Below are 18,052 nucleotides of genomic sequence, written 5' to 3'. Positions count from 1 at the left end.
CAGTAAACAAGAGCTCCAGCATCTCACTTCACTCTTATTCAGAGAACATAGAGCATATGTTAGGTAGGGTCTCACTGCTGTGGCCATAAAACAATGAAAATAATGAAAAGAAAAACAATTAGTTTTATCTTGTGATCTCAAGATTTCCTCCAGGATGGGAAGATGCAATAGAATAGAACTTTTAAAGTCATGACCTGTGGGAAGCACGGCTGAGTAAAATAAGTGACCAAGAGGAGATACGGCTCCCAAAGAACTGTCCTCTATTACCTACTTCCTCCAACCAGATTTTCCCCAAGAAAACTCTTCATCTTTTAACATTTTGTCAAATGTTAAAGTGCATTAATGTCTTAAACCACAGATTAGAACAGCAAGTGACTCAGAAAATGTCCTCACAGACACTCCTATAAGTGCGCTTGTGGAATCTTTGAGACATCCTCAGTGCCATCAAGCGACTAGGATGAGACATCACAGGTGAAGATGCTCCTGCACCACAGTGTCCATCTCCACTGTGTGTTCATAGGCACATATGCTTCTTTGTCCTTCTGGAAAGACCCACAATTTAGCTTTACTTTTAATAACTTCCAAAGATTTGAAGCTGAGGTTGTTTGGGATATTTATTTTTCATAAATTTTTATATTCAATCCAGAAAACGTAGACAGTGCTGTCCAAAGGAAACACTGCGGTGATCCTTCCTCAAGACATAGCTTGTTTACGCTCTCAGACAGACATCTCAAAGGTTTAGAAGCACAAATATGTCATGGTGTGTTTTCATATGCATTGAAACATGCTTTAAAATATTAAAACATAAAAACAATTATTTACTAAAAATACTGAAAACATTATCTTTCAGAGCTGTGTATTGAGCCATTGTCCTGGAGCATGCCATCAAGTTTTCTACTGACCCATATCTCCAGCTTCACATCTGCTTTCTACATAATATACTTTAAATATTGTTCCTATTGTATATGCATACTTCTGTTTTCTGCTGGGTGTTCCCCAGTGCATTGCACGTCTTATGAAATTGATTTACTGTTCAATATGCTTTCTTAGCTCATGTTCAATTACATTTGGTTTACACATATTTATTGTTTGGTTGTGTCTATGTATACCTGCTCATATATAGAGTCCAGAATTGAAATTGCTGAAGCCAATGTTCCCTTTCCACTATTCTGATTCTGAAATATTGACATTACTCAGGCTTGGAAGGTAGAAAACTTATCCACTGAGTCATCTCATCAGCCCTCAGGTTTTAAAATAAATAATTAGAGGTCAATAAGATGGTTCATTGAGTAAAGGTACTTATAACCATTTCTGATAGTCTGAGTTCAACTCCTGGGTCCCACATGATAGATGAACAGAACTGACTTCTGCAAGTTTACCTCTGGTGATTGATAGATTTCCTTCTTTCTTTTCTTTCTTTCTTTCTTTCTTTCTTTCTTTCTTTCTTTCTTTCTTTCTTTCTACTTGTTTATTTATTTTATGTATGTGAGTACACTGTAGCTATCTTCAAACACACCAGAAGAAGGCATTGGATGCCATTACAGATGGTTGTGAGCTACCACCTGGTTGCTAGGAACTGAACTCAGGACCTCTGGAAGAGCAGATAGTCAGTGCTCTTGACTGCTGAGCTATCTCTCTAGCCCCCTCACCTCTGATTTCTACAAGCCTGAAGTAGCAAGGCTGTGCTTCCTCCTGATATGCATGTATACTCAGTTAATATAATAATGAAAACACAAAATTAAGTAATCACAGTGAACTTTATGAATTACACACAGTAGAATGTATGGACTTTTTCTGTACCACCTCTTACTCCTTAGCAAATATAAGCCTGCTCCCAACCAACACCTTTGAGACTCAGAGTGCTGCATTCACCACCACCAGAATTCTTTTGTTTCTCTGCTGTCATGGAGTCATGCGCTCACTGTCAGCCCCCAGGAACCACCGCCTTTTTCATTTGATGATATTCTTGTATTCATACAGAAGATGCTAGATAGTTTTTTCTCTATTTATTTACTCACTTTACATCTTGATGGCAGCCACCCTCTCCTTCCAGTACCCCCTCATGGGCTCCTGCCCCCATCCCTTGCTCCTCTTCATCTCTGAGAAGGGTGAGGTCCCCCTGGGTACCAACCCACCCTGTCACCCAAGTTACTGCAAGACTAAGTACATCCTTTTCTACTGAGGCCAGCCCAAACAGCCCAGTTGTAGGGACAGGATCCACAGGCAGGCAACAGAGTCAGGGTAAGTCTGTGCTCCAGTTGTTGGGGGACCTGAATGAAGACCAAGTTATTGGGGGACCTACATGAAGACTAAGATATTTATTTGCTGTATATATGTGAGGGGGTGTAGGTCCAGGCTTTGTATGTTCTTTGGTTAGTGGTTCAGTCTCTGGGAGCTCCAAAGGGTCCAGGTTAGTTAATTTTGTTGGTCTTCTTGTGGAATCTCTATTCCCTCTGGGTTCCTCAATCCTTCCCCTACCTCTTCCACAAGACTTCCTTAGCTTGGTCTAATGTTTGGTTGTAGGTCTCTGCATTTGTTTTTGTCAGCTACTGTGTGGAACCTCTCAGAGGATAGTTATAGTAGGCTTCTGTCTGCAAATACAACAGAGTATAGTGTCAGGGATTGGTTCTTTCCTAAGGGATGGATCTCAAGCTGGGCCAGTTACAGATTGGCCATTTTCTCAGTCTCTATTATATCTCTGTCCTTACATTTCTTGTGGGCCAAACAAATTTTGGGTCGAAGGTTTTATGGGTAGGTTGACATCTTTATCCCTCCACTGGGAGTCTTGCTTGGGTACAGGAGGTAGCCACTTTAGGCTCATTATTCCCCACTGCTAGGAGCCTCAGCTAGAGTCACCTTTATAGACTCCCTGAAGCCTCCTCCATCCCAGGTCTCTGATACATTCTAAAGATTCCCCCGACTCTGATTTCCTTTCATTCTCTTAGCCCTCTCTCCCACTTCTTCCTACATCTGATTCTCCCATTCCACTTCCATTCCCCATCCCACCCAAATCTCTCCCTCCATCCAACTTCAATGGCAATTCTATTTCTCTTTCTGACTGAGATTCAAGCATCCTTCCTTGGGCCCTCCTTGTTATTTTTTTCTTTGGATCTGTGGATTTTAGTGTGTGTATCCTGTTCTTTATGGCCAATAGCCACTTATAAGTGAGTACATAGCACATGCATGTCCTTTTGGGTTTCCTCACTTAGGAAAGTTACATCCATTTGCCTGTCAAATTTATAATGTCTTTGTTTATAATAGCTGAATAGCATTTCATTTTGTAAATGAACCACATTTTTATGTACTCTTCAATTGAGGGGTATCTGGATTGTTTCCAATTTCTGGATACTATGAATAAAGCTGCTATGAACATAGTGGAGCAAGTGTCTTTGTGGTTTCATAAAGCATCTTTTGGATATATTCTCAGGAGCAGTATAGCTGGGTCTTGAAGTAGAACCATTTCCAGTTTTTTGAGAAACCACAAGATTGATTTTCAGAGTGGTTGTACAAGTTTGCACTCCTACCAGCAATGGAAGAGTATTCTCCTTTCTCCACATCCTTGCCAGCATATGTTGTCCCTTGAGTTTGTGATCTTAGTCATGCTAATGGGTGTAAGGTGGAATCTCAGAGACAATTTGATTTGCATTTCCCTGATAACTAAGGATGTTAAACATTTTTTAAGTGTTTGTTGGCCATTTGAGATTCATCTGTTGAGAGCTCTCTGTTTAGCTCTATACCCCAGTTTTTAATTGGGTTATTTGGTTTATTGGTGTCTAACTTTGTAAATTTGGGAAATTATTCCTCTGTAAGATGTAGGGTTGGTGAAGTTCTTTTCCTATCTGTAGACTGTTATTTTGTCCTATTGACAGCATCCTTTGCCTTACAGAAGATTTTTAGTTTCATGAGGTCCCCTTTATCAATTTTTTATGTTTGAGCCTGAGCCATTTGTGTTCTGTTCAGGAAACTGTCTCCTGTACCAATGTGTTCAAGGTTACTTTTCACTTTCTCTTCTATGAGATTTACTGTATCCAGTTTTATGTTGAGGTCCTTGACTCACTTGGACTTGGGTTTTGTTCAAGGTGATAAATATGTATCTCTTTGCATTCTTCTACATGCAGAGATCCAGTTCATTCAGTACCATTTGTTGATGGTGCTTTCTTTTTTCCAATATATGATTTTTGCTTTCTTTGTCAAAAACCAAATGTCCATAGGTGTGAGTTTATTTTCTGGTTTTAGGCTTATGTTTTTCAATTACTACTTAAGGGTTCTTAAATCTTTTAACCTCTCTTTTAGCCCAATACCCACTAGAGGTAGTAGAAAGAAAAGGTTAATACAGCAAAGAAGATATGAACCTGTTTAGAAATAGTTCTTTGGAGTGAATTCAATATGTATTTTCAGGATATCAACAGTTTAGTTCACACAAATCACCAGTGGCAGCTCCATCCACTCACAAACACCATTCATGAATCAGCAATGGCAGTTCAATCCCAAAGAAACCAAGAGGCTTGGCCAATTGGCCAGAGTCTGTGGAGACAGCAAGAAGCTGTCAGAATACCACCAGAAGTTCTTTGGTGGAGTTTCTTTCTATGAAGTCATGACAAATGATGATTAGCAAAGAGTGTCAAGGAGAATTGTTGGGGACCGCTCTGCCAAATGTTGGAACCTGCACTGCCCCAAGCTTTGGGGGCTAAATTGTCCCAGCTCGTACTGCTGCTCCTGTCCACAGGTCAGAGTTCAGCAAGAGAGAGAGTGAGGGTAGACTCAAAGAATGGAGACCAGACAGAGTGTGATTTAGTCCTGTTTATTCTCAAATCTCTCTTCTCTTTTTCCAAGTTTCTTGTTCCTAGTCCAAGTCCCCAGTCTCGAGTTCCTACTCCCTAGTTCCTAGTCCCTAGTGCCTCCAAGTTCCAAGTTTCCAGCCTCCTCTTCTGTCTGCCTCCTGTCTTTTATAAGTCTCACTTCTTAAGTCACATCTTTAAGTCACACACACCCAAGGAAAAATCCTGGTTAAATAAAACAAGGTGTTATCAAAGTGCACTCAGCTGTTGTAGGCTGTTGTAAACAAGTCTCTTGTCAGGGTATATGGCTCAAGATGGCTACAAGGATGTTAGCCGCCTTCTGTTGGATAGCAAATAACATCCATCACTATTCACTGTCTGTTGGATTATATTTGTACCTTTTCCAAACATCACACGTTTTCTCAAGCATCTCTTCCAGCAAAACATCACATGCCCCCCCTTTTCCAGGCTTCTTCCAGAAAAACATAACATGTCCATTGTCAGAAAAATGTCCTCCCACATGTCTGCTTCAGCAAAAACATGGTCTCATAAGACAGTTTTCAGAAAAACATCACATGACACAATGGAGTCTCAAAGAAACAAGAAATTTCCACTTCATTGGGTCTTTGGTTATATTCCTTTGATAAACCTCACTGTTTCTATACCAATACCATACAGTTTTGTTAACCCATCTACTATCCCTCTGACTTCCCCATCTCTCATCCCCATGCTTACTTAATCACTTAAAACCCAGGGTTCCCCTACTTCTTTATTTTCACATATATTTTATTACCTTTCCATTTATTACTATTATTTTTATAAAATATTTTATCATTATTTCATGTACACATGTTTGCCTATCATGTTTATGTGTGTACAATGTACATTCTTTGTGCCCTTAGAGGACAGAAAAGGGCCTTGGATCCCCTGGAACTGGAGCTATAGATGGTTTGTAGTACATCTTAACATCTTAAGATCAGGGATGGTGATAACTCCAGAAGTTCTTTCATGTTCAGGATTGTTGAGAACTGCTCTGCCCCACACTGGCACCAAAAATGTTGTGGACCACTCTGCCCAAAGCTTGGGGGCCAAAATGTCGCAGACCGCTCTATCAATATTGGAACCCACACTGCCAAATGCCTTGGGGGCTAAATTGTTAGAGCCCAGACTGCACCAAGCTTCTCTAGTCCTCAGGTCAGGGTTCAGCAAGAGAGAGAGAGAGAGAGAGAGAGAGAGAGAGAGAGAGAGAGAGAGAGAGAGAGAGAGAGAGAGGACAAATGTGAAGAATGGAAACCAGACAGAGTGTGATTAAATCCCATTTATTCTTCAGTCTCTCTTCTTCTCTCCAAGTCCCTAGTTCCTAGTACCAAGTCTCAGGTCCTGGGCTTCGGCACCAAGTCTCAAGTCCTAATCCTAGTTCTAAGTTACTAGTCTCTTTCCCAGTTCCAAGTTACCTGCCTCAAGTCTCAAGTCTCAAGTACTCTTCCAAGTACAAGTGTCTAATAATTTCTTCTGTCTGCCTCTCGCCTTTTATATGTCTTACTTCTAAGCCACACCTTTAAGTCACGCCTTTAAGTCACACCTTTAAGTCTTATCTCTAAATCACACCTTTAAGTCTCACACACCCAAGGGAAAATCCAGGGTATCTAAAACAAGATGTTATCAGAGTGTGCTCAGCTGTTGTAGGCTGTTGTAAACAAGTCTCTTGTCAGGGTATATGGCTCAAGATGGCTGCAAGGATGATAGCCGCCTTCTGTCGGCTCCCTACACAGGATTGCTTTAGCTAATGTGGGTTTTTTTGTTTTCCATATGAGGTTGAGAATTGCTCTTTCCAGGTCTATGAAAATTTATATGAGAGTTTGATGGGAATTGCATTGAATCTGTAGATTGCTGTGGTAACATGGCTATTTTCAGTATGTTAATCCTACCAATCCATGAACATGGGAGATCTTTCCATCTTCTGATATCTTCTTCAGTTTCTTTTTTAAAGGGGCTTGAAATCCTCATTATACAGATCTTTCACTTGCCTAGACTTACACCAAGATATTTTATATTATTTGTAGTTATTACAAATAGTGTTGTTTCCCTGATTTCTTTCTCAGTTTGTTTATTATTAATATAAAGAAAGGCTACTGATTCCTTTGAGTTAATTTTATATTCAGCTAGTTTATCAGTTCTTTATCATCTGTAGGAGTTCTCTGGTAGAATTTTGGAGTTGCTTATGTATACTATCACATCATCCATCAACGGTGATACCTTAATTTCTTCCTTTCCAATTTGTATCTCCTTGATTTTCTTTAGTTGTGTTACTGCTTTAGCTAGAACTGTAAGTACTATATTGAACAGATAGGGGAGAGAGTGGGCAGCCTTCTCTTGTCCCAGATTTCAGTGAGATTGATTTAAGTGTTTCTCCATTTAATTTGATGTTTGCTATTGGGTTGTTATATATGACTTTTATTATGTTTAAGTATATGCCTTGAATCTCTGATCTCTTCAAGACTTTTAACATGAAGTTGTGCTGGATTTTGTTGAAGGCCTTTTCAGCATCTAATGAAATGAACATATGATTGTTTTCTTTCAGCTTGTTTATATAGTGGATTACATTAATGGGTTTTTGAATATTGGACCATCTCATCTCTGCATCTGTGGGATGAAGCTTACTTGAGTATGATGCATATTTTTGATGTGTTCTTGGATTCAGTCTGTGAGAATTTTATTGAGTATTTTTGCATTGATGTTCATAAGAGAAATTAGTCTAAAATTCTCTTTCTTTGTTGAGTCTTTTTGTGGTTTAGGTATCAGGGTGATCATAGCCTCATAGAATGTATTAGGTAGTGTTCCTTCTGTTTCTATTTTGTGGAGTAATTTGAGGAATATTGGTATTAGCTCTTCTTTGAAGGTCTGGTAGGATTCTGCACTAAAACTATCCAGCCCTGCGTTTTTTTCTCTTTTCTTTCTCTTTTCTCTGTTTTCTTTGGTTTTGGGAGACTTTCAATCACTGCTTCTATTTCCTTAGGTGTTATAGGATTGTTTAGATAGGTTACTTGATCTTTATTTAACTTTGGTAAGTGGCATCTGTCTAGAAAATTATCTATTTAATATATTTGTGGAGCATGGGCTTTTGAAATAATACCTAATGATTTTTTAAATTTCCTCACTTTCTTTTCTTATGTCTCCCTTTTCATTTCTGAGTTTTTAAATTTGGATACTGTCTCTCTGTCTTTTGGTTAGTTTGGCTAAGAGTTTGTTTATCTTATTGATTTTTCTCAAAGAACCAGCTTTTGATACTTTTGATTCTCTATATTTTTTTGTTTCTAATTGATTGGTTTTTAGCTATGATTTGGATTATTTCCTGTCTCCTACTCTTCTTAGGTGTGTTTGCTTCTTCTTATTTTAGAGCTTTCAGGTGTACTTTTAAATTGCTGGTATGAGAACTTTCTAATTTCTTTATGAAAGCACTTAGTAGTATGAACTTTCCTCTTAGCACTGCTTTCATTTTGTCCCATAAATTTGGGTATGCTGTGCCTTCATTTTCATTGAATTCTAGAAAGTCTTTAATTTCTTTCTTTCTTTCTTCCCTGACACAGAGATCATCAAGTAGAGAGTTATTCAATTTCCATGAGTGTGTAAGCTTTCTGGTGTTTTGCTGTTGTTGAAGTCCAACTTTGATCCATGGAGGCATGAGAAGATACAAGGCGTTATTTCTATTATTGTATATGTTGAGTTGTGATTGACTACATGATTAATATTGGAGAAGATGCAAGGGGTGCTGAGAGAGGGTATATTCTTTTGTGTTTAGGCGAAATATTCTCTAGATGTCTGTTAGGTCCATTTGATTCATAATGTCTAGTTTAGTTTAGTTGCTTCTTTCTTTAGTTTTTATCTGGATGACTTGTCAGTGCTGAGAGTGGGATGTTGAAGTCTCCCACTATTAATGTGTGAGATTTAATGTGTGATTTAAGCTTTAGCAATGTTTCTTTTACAAATGTAGGTGCTCTTATGTTTGGGGTATAGATGTTCAGAATTGAGATATCATCTTGGTAGATTTTTTTCTTTGATGTGTATGAAGTGTCCTTCCCTGTCTCTTTTGATTAATTTTGGTTGAAAGTCCATTTTATTAGCTATTTAAATGGCTACTCCAATTTTCTTACATCTGTTTGCTTGGAAAACTTTTTTCCAGCCATTTACTCTAAGTTAATGTTTATTTTTATTTCTGAGGTGTGTTTCTTGTATGCAGCAAAATAATGGATCCTTTTTTTTTTCTCATCCACTCTGTTAGCCTGTGTCTTTTTTTTTATTGGAGAATTGATGTTGAGAGATGTTAATGATCAATGATTGTCAGTTACTGTTATTTTGATGTTGGTGGTGTTAGTCTCTCTCTCTCTCTCTCTCTCTCTCTCTCTCTCTCTCTCTCTCTCTCTCTCTCTTTCTGTGTGTGTGTGTGTGTGTGTGTGTGTCTTCGTGTCTTCTCTCTGTGTGTGTGTCTGCTCTCTCCCTGTTCTTCCCTTGTTTTTGCTGGTATGGAATTACTTATTTCCTGTGTTTTCTTGGAATGTAGTTATCCTCCTCGTGTTTGAGTTTTTTTTTCTAGTATTTTCTGTAGGACTGGATTTTTGGATAGATAGTGTTTAAAATTTGGATTTGTCTTGAGACATCTTGTTTTTTCCATCTATGGTAATTGAAATTTTTGCTGGGTATAGTAGTCTAAGTTGTCATCTGTGGTTTTTTTAGAGGTTGCAATATATTTTTCCAGACCCTGCCAGCTTTTATAGTGTCCGTAGAGATGTTGGGTGTAATTCTGATGGGTCTCCTTCTTTATATTACCTGGTCTTGTCCTCTTGCTGCTTTTAATATTATTTCTTTGCTCTATAGATTTTGTGTTTTGATTATTATGTGGTAGGATAGTTTTCTTTTCAGGACCGGTCCAATTGGTGTTCTATAATCTCCTTGTATGTTTATAGGCATCTCTTTCTTTAGGTTGAGACTGTTTTCGTCTATGATTTTGTTGAAAATATTTTCTGATACTTGGAGCTAGGACTCTTCACCTTCTATTCTTATTACAAGTTAGGTATTTTCATGGTATCCTAGATGTCCTGGAAGGTTTGTGTCAAGGATTTTTTAGAGTTAACATTTTCTGTGATGGATGTATCAATTTCTTCTGTTGTATTTTCTATGCCTGAGATATCAATGACCAATGATTGTTGACACCTGTTATTTTGTTCTTGTTGGTGTGTTAATGACAGAAGAAGTGGTAGTAATGTGTACGTGTGTGTGTGCGCCTGCACTTTTCTTCTTTGATTAGCTAGTCTGAGATTATTTACTTTCTTTGATTTTTTATTTAATTATTTTATTTATTTATATTCCAAAAGTTGTCCTCCTTTCCACTCCCCCCTCCCTGAGTTTTTCACCCCACCTCCTATTCCCCACCTCTGAGAAGGTGCTCCCCTACTCACTCATCCATCCCCACCTCACCACCACCAGCATTTTTGCCCCTGGAGTATCAAGTTTCTACAGGATTAAGCTCATCTTCTCCTACTGAGGCCATACCAGGTAGTCCTCTGCTACTTGTGTGTCCAGGGACATGAACCAGTAGCCCATGTATGCTCTTTGGTTTTTGGCTTAGTCTCTGAGAGCACTAAGAGGGTCAGGATTAGTTGACACTGTTGTTCTTCCTATGGGGTTGCAATCCTTTTCGGCTCCTTCAGTCCTTCCTCTAACTCTTCCATATTGGCCCCCAACCTCAATCCAATGGTTGGCTGTAAGTATCTGCATTTGTCTCAATCAGTTGCTAGTAGAGCCTCTCAGAGGAATCAGTAATAGTGTTAGGATTGGGTGTACACACATAGGATTGGTCCCAAGTTGGGCTGGTCACTGGGTGACCTTTTTTTCAGTCTCTGCTGCATTTTTGTCTCTGCATTTTCTTTGGACAAAACCAATTCTGGGTTAAAAATTTTGAAGATGGGTAGGTAGTTTATCTGCCTCAACTGGGGGCCATGCTTAACTACTGGAGGTGGTCTCTTCCAGTTTCATGGCCCCGTTGTTGGGCATTTTGGCTAATGTCATCCCCATTGAGTTCTGGTAGCCTCTCAAATCCCAGGTCTCTAGGACTTTCTAGAAGTTTCCCCTGCTCCCTAACCCCTATTGCTGCATATTTTGATTCATTCTCCTAGTCCTCTGGGATTCTCTCCTGTCTACCCAAACCTGATCCTGCTTCTTTTTTCCCCTCATCCACCCCCTCTCCCACCCAGATTCCTCCCTCCCTCTGCCTACCATGATTATTTTGTTTCCCTTCTCAGTGTGTTTCAGATATGTACACTTGGGCCTTCCTTTTTGTTAAGCTTCCCACAGTTTGTGAGTTGTATTGTGGGTATTCTGAACTTTTTGGCAAATATCCATTTATCCATCAATACATATCATGCATGTTCTTTTGCATCTGGGTTGCCTCAGTCAGAATGATATAGAAAGAAGAACATTCCTCAATTGCTTGTAGGATTGGAAACTGGTACAATCACTTTGGAACAAACTGGAAATCAATCTGGCAGTTCCTCAGAAAATTGGCAATACGTCTACCTGAAGACCCAGCTATATCACTCCTGTGTATATACCCAAAAGGTGTTCCACCATACCAGAAAGTCTCTTTCTCCACTGTGTTCATAACAGCCTTATTTGTAATAGCCAGATGCTGGAAACAACCCAGATGTCTCTCAATCAAAGAATAGATACAGAAATTGTGGTTCATTTACACAATGAAATATTCTTCAGCTATCAAAAACAAAGACATTGTGAATTTTGAAGGCAACTAGAAAATATCATTCTGTGTTTTTTGGTGGTAGTTAAATTCCTCAGTTTGGATTTTCCTTCTAATACCTTCTGTGAGCTTGGATTTGTAGATAGATATTGTTTAAATTTGGCATTATCATTGAATATCCGTTTTTTTTTTTTTTTTTTACCTCTATGGTGTTTGACAGTTTTGCTGGGTATAGTAGTCTGGGCTGGCATCTGTGGTCTCTTAGAGTCTCTAGGAAATTTGCTTAGGGCCTTCTGACTCTTAGAGTCTTCACTGAGAAGTCAGGGGTAATTCTGCTAGGCCTGCTTTTATGCTTTACTTGATCTTTTCCCCTTGCAGCTTTAATATTCTTCATTTGTTTTGAAATTCAGTGTTTTGATTATTATATGATGAGGGAAATTTGTTTTCTGATACAATCTATTTGGTGCTCTGTATGCTTCTTGTAGTTTATAGACATGTGGCACAGCCATTTCCGAAGAGAATGATATGTCATGAAACCAGCACAGTTGTTTTTCACAAGGTACCAGAAAAACTGAACCACATTGTATTATCATTGACCTGATGTTCTTTATTTTTTGGTTTGAGTCTCTGTGTGTTAAATTCTTGGGGGCCAATTAGCACAATGATTCATCCATGTCTTCTCTGACAAACTGTTTCTGTAGTCCTCTGAGAAAGTCCTGAATGTACTACCACCTACTCTCAAAGAAGTAACCTTAGTTGACCCTTGGGAGCTTTCTCTGTGCCTTGGAGATTGCTATCTGCCCCTAAGCAATTTCATGAAACAAAATAATTAGAATAGTTTGAATTCAGAAGAAGCTGACAAGGTTCACCAGTACAGGAGAAAAGACAACAGATCGGAGCACAGAACTCCTTTTACAGTATAATTTTTTAGAATTATAATCTACAAGATAAAAGACTGTAGATACTAAGTTCCTAGTAAGAACTCAACAGCAAAAGCTGGAAGGATTAAGGTAAGACAATAGTATGTATATGTGGTATAAAATGTAAGAAGAATAAGTTATTATGATTTGTCATTCTTGGAAAGGTTGGTTTACACAAGGTTGCTCCAATGTTAATTAATTTAGAAACAAAACAATTCTTGTAATAAACAAATACTTATAATGTTATAAATAACAGGTACAATGATTCTTAAGCCTGAATTCTTAGGCTTAGGTAAAATCTGTGAGCAATATGACTGAGCATTAAAAGGTAATAATATATTGCTTAAAGCAGGGTGATTCACCTGAACTGACTTGGATTCTATTTATTTTCTAGCTAAGCATCTTGAAACTGCAAAATGCTAGTTGGTGAAGCTAAAATGATTTGTAAAATTTTAGGAATAAGAATGTGGGGTTGGTGATAATAAAATCTACCTTGCTTAACCTGTAACCCTGGGCATACTAGGACAAAATGATATAATCTGTATCTCTTCAAGTCATGAATGTTTTTGAATCTGTATAAAAAAAAATTTCCTGAATGCTAGTCAGTCAGAATTGCAAAGCATCCCAGTCTTGGTGTCTAAGTCATCCCTCCCCTTACCTGATCCTTATATTCTTTCTGGAACTCATTCATTGTTGGGGTGGACTAGGAAGGCATGTTCTTTAGGTTATGATACTTTTCTTTTTTGATTTTGTTGAAAATATTTTCTGGGCTCTGGAGCTGGGTCCAAGGAAGTCCTTCCTTGATTTCTATTATTCCTAAATTTAGACTTTTCATAGTGCCCCATATTTCCTTGATGTTTTGTGTCAGGAAGTTTTAGATTTAATATTTATCTTCTTTGACCTATTATATCTTCAGTGTCTGAGAGATTCTCTCTTCTATCTCTTGTAAAATTTTGGTGAAGGCTTCCTCTGTATTTCTAGTTCAAATTCCTAAAATTTTTCATTTCCAGAATTCTGTTTGTGTTTTATTTATCACTTCTAATTTCAGTGTTCAGGTCTTGAATACTTATTCATTTTGTTTTACTGTTTGTATTTATGTTTTCTTGTATTTCTTTAAGGGACTTATCAATTTCTTCTTTATGTACCCATAATGTCTTCACATAGGCAGTTCTAAGGTCTTTGACATTTAGGTATCTGGGAATATCCAGGGACTGTTACTGTAGGATATCTTGGCTCTAGTGGAGACATACTTATCTTGCTGTTACTGATTATATGTTTACATTGGCATCTGGCATTTATGATTAGGATGGTTACAGGTCTCGTTGCTAATTTCTTTGTCATTGTTGGATTGGTGTTTTGTTCTTTGGTCTCTGTTTTCTCTCTGGAATTTAGAAGAGTGTGATATCTGTGTGTAATCAGGTAAAATTTTTAATTTTTTTTAAAAAATGGTTTTTAAAGGGTAGATTATCTTTTTTTGCAGAATGAGTACTAATACCCATGGAAATAGAACTTGCAGAGTGGTGAATTAAGAAGACTCACTACTCAAAGACCTTACTGTAAGATATGGAACTTGAAATCTTCAGATGAAGCATATCTCAAGTTATGAAAGGCAAGGCCCTTCTGAATAAGACTCTAGTCACTTGGGAAGTAAGACCAACAACCAATAAATGGACTTCATGAAAATAAAAGACTTTGGAAACAGTCAGGTGAGAAGACAGTCTTCAGAATGGGACAAATCTTTGCTGAACATTCATCTGACAGAAGATTATTATCTAAAATATACAAATAAAAACAACAAGAAAAAGTGATCACAATAAATAGCTAATCAAATAAATGATTAGCTCTCAAAAGGCATAATGAAAATATCCAATAAATAATTTAAAAAGTCTAGCCTCCCTAGTTAGCAAAGAACTTAAAATTAAAAATACATTGAGATTCTATTTCACCCCATCAAAATGATAGTTGCTGATAATAAATGTTATTAATAATATATAGAGCTTTCTATTAAAGGACACTGAACATAACCATGAATAAATTTGAAACCGTGATACTCAGATCCTACAGTATATGGTTTCAATTTGAAGAACAATATTGCAAAGCCACTACTATCACAATTATATACAATTTGTGAGACACAGAAAAATGACACTTAAAGAAAGAATACATATATATATCAGATTATCTTTTACTTTGTGGCACATAAGACATAGGCTTTTTCACTTTATCAGTTTTACATGTAAGATCCATAATACATGTGTTCACATTGTATTAAACAGACTGACAGGAAGCTTTTGTTACAAATCTGAAATTACAACTATTAAGCAGGTTTCATTTTGTACCCTCATACATCCTCTGCCAAGCACCATTCTACTATTGTGTTTTAGTTTGGCTCCCTGAAGTCCTTCCCACAAATGCTACATATGAAACTTGCCTCCTATTGATTAGCTTGTTTCATTTAGCATGAAGTCTTCAAGGTAAATTGATACTCTGTAATGTAACAGATGTCTATGGAGAGATAATTAGCCTAGTCAAAGATAAAGAAGAGCTGCATTTGGGACTTATCAGGATCACAGTAGTAGAGACATCCAATTCCAGCATCCCTGAAAACCATGACAAGAATGACATCTGAACTCATGTGCTGCTAAAGTCAATACACTGCCCTTACTCTGCAGAAACTGCATCTGACGAAGCTCCTGCAGCTAAATACCAGGGAAGACATCCTTGTTCAATGATCTGATGCCAAAGTTAAAGGTGTCAGAAACTCTATACTGCCAATGATCCCTTCTTTTGTCAAATAAAGAGAATTATAAGAATGGGAAAAACATGAAAGGGCAGGATATATACATAAAAGTGATTTCTTTTTATCACATGGAAAGACATTTAGTACAAATTATCACTACAGGCTGGTTTAACCCAATGGCAGATACTACCTATGGCTGCCCTTCACTTCAATTTACTTGGCTAGACTAGAGTACTTACTAGAACATTTAACAAGGTAAGAGAAATGCCCCCAAATGGAACAGAGTACAGTGGTCAATGAGAAGAACTCGAGGTCAAAGAACTAGTGGAATAAGATGAGAAGGTAAATAACACGCAGGTCTGGAGAAGAATCTGTATTTTGATTTTCTTCAGAGCATATATATTGTAAACTTTCTTGCCTCATAGACAAGATTCATAGTATTCATGAGACACACAGATGTACAAGAGGCGCTTATTCATGACATGTGTAGTGGATGGTTTAGACCTTAGGTGCTCACCTGTCTCATTGCCTAGAAAATGAGTATATGTAACTCAAGGCACAAGTTCACATAAGAGTGAACTGATATTAGGTTAAATGAAAAAAAAAAAAACCCTTCTGTAGTGTCTATTGGATCCACACTCACTAGCTATTGTTGACCTCTAAGAAAGCAATGGCTGCATCTACAATGATAGAGATGGCCATGAGCTAGGAGACATAAAGCTGGGAAGCAGCTAACACAACTAACCTAACACAACTGTCTTCTGTATCCACAGTAGGTCAAGTCACTGATAATATATTTTTCCTAGAGTAGTTGTCTAGCCATAAAGTGAGAAGCTGATGATACTGTGGAAAGGATCGTAATTGAGATTGTGGGAAGACAGTCATTATCTTTACTTCTTTTATGATCCAACTGCAAAAAGCATATAGACTAGGAAAGGATTAATATTCACAAATCATCTTATTCAATTCGGCAATGAAACTTTCTGAGGGCATTATATTAAAGTCTGTGTATTAGAGAATCTAGTTCCCATATGAATGATTACATCAGATATTAGTCAGGGGCTCCAATGTGTGAAGGAACAATGATGCAAGAGAGAATCAGAATCTACTGACAATCTCAGAGATACGAGAGTGACATAAAGGCCCATGATGGTCATTCCTGGTTGTCAACTTGACTACATCTGGAATTAACTAAAATCTAAAAGTTTAGGGCACACCCATGAGGGATTATTTTAAGGAAGGAAAACACACTTATCTGAACCTTGGGGAGAGACAGGCCTTTCAAAACCCAATTCTTGAATCAGAAAGACACATATTTTAAATGAGGCTACACCTGCTTGACAGTGCCAAGTATCCTGAAGGTGCTGTTTGACAAAGTTCCAGTGCTTAGAGGATCTGGACTAACCTTTCATTGCCCTTGGTGGAAATTTGCCACACATCTTTTGCTTACACTGTTACACGTTTTGCTTCTCACTGTTAAAGGCCTCTCTCCCAAGAGCTGGGATAACAAAAAGCTGTTGCAAAGAAGAATGAAATTTTTCCCCAGGAAAAAAACCAGTTATTTAGAAAATTAAATCTTTCTTAAGAACTTATTACTTAGATACAAATTTAGATTATTAATTAATGTTATTGGTAAGCATGAGAAAGTTTAATTTGGGAAAAATCATTAAAGAAGAAAAACGGGGAAATTCTAGAAGCTGACAAACTGCGATTGAGTGACAAGGGTTTTATGTTCAGACTCAGAGATAAGTAGCACATATGAATGAGAAGAGGCTTTGACTATACAGTTAATGACAAACCTTGGTACCTGCCTGAAGGCAAAAGCAAGCAGTTTTAGGAATCCTGACGTTCTTCTATTCTTTACCGAATTGCAATAAAGATAGGAATCATATTGAAACAAGTGTGCATGACAGAGACACAGAGGAAAAGATTTTGGTTCAGTGAATTTCCTGCCTTTCTGAAAGGACTTGTTAAACCAGAACTTTTCTGATATTATAGAAAAACAAAGAGCAGACTGCCTTTGCCTAAGCAAGTGGCTGCACAGTATTTTAAGAATCAAAGAAAGAGGAGTGTGGTCTTATGCCAAATATAAAGAAAATTAAAGTGGAAGGAAAGGAAGAAGTATACAGGGGTCTGAAAAATTTAACTTTTGTTGAAAGCCAAGTTTTATATAACAGATAACAGAAAATAACCTTTGATATATTAATTCTGTGCCAAATTGGAACAGAATTAAATTCAAGTAGAGTCATCCCATCTAGCATTTCTGTAACCACAAGATTTTATGACGGCAATCTTAAGAAAGAAGATATTGAGTTTAAAAATTATTTTTATCCTAATGTTAATTTGTTAGCTGTTAAAAATTGCTGTTTTCTTGCTTTGCTTCTCTTTCAATGTTCTTATGTAATCAAGAAAGACTTTAGAAGTAAATGTATTTTGAAAATCTGTATGATCAATGAATAAAGTTTCTGAGGCAGAATAATGAATAAACTTTATTGACAGAATTCTCACATTGGTTCCCTGATGTGTGGAACAAGGGCCATTATGGTTGGAAAGGCCAATGGAAGCCTTTAGAGCTGCCTCTGCCAAGGAAAGGCTAGAAGAAGTTGAGGAGGGTGACCCTATAGGAAGACCAGCAGTTTCAACTAACTTGGACCCCCGAGATCTCTCAGACACTGAGCCACCAACCAGGCAGCATACACTAGCTGGTCTGAGGCCCCCAACACATATACAGCAGAGGACTGCCTGGACTGGCCTCAGTGAGGGAAGACACACCTAAGTGTTGTTGGTGTGTGTGGGGTTGGGACAACCCTTGGAGATGGGGGAGGAGGAATGAGATGAGGAACTGTCAGAGGGCAGAACAAGAGGG

Source organism: Arvicanthis niloticus, chromosome 26, assembly GCF_011762505.2.
Source record: "Arvicanthis niloticus isolate mArvNil1 chromosome 26, mArvNil1.pat.X, whole genome shotgun sequence".
NCBI lineage: Eukaryota > Metazoa > Chordata > Mammalia > Rodentia > Muridae > Arvicanthis > Arvicanthis niloticus.
The sequence above is the reverse complement of the archived record's forward strand: the minus strand, read 5'-3'. Positions refer to the sequence as shown.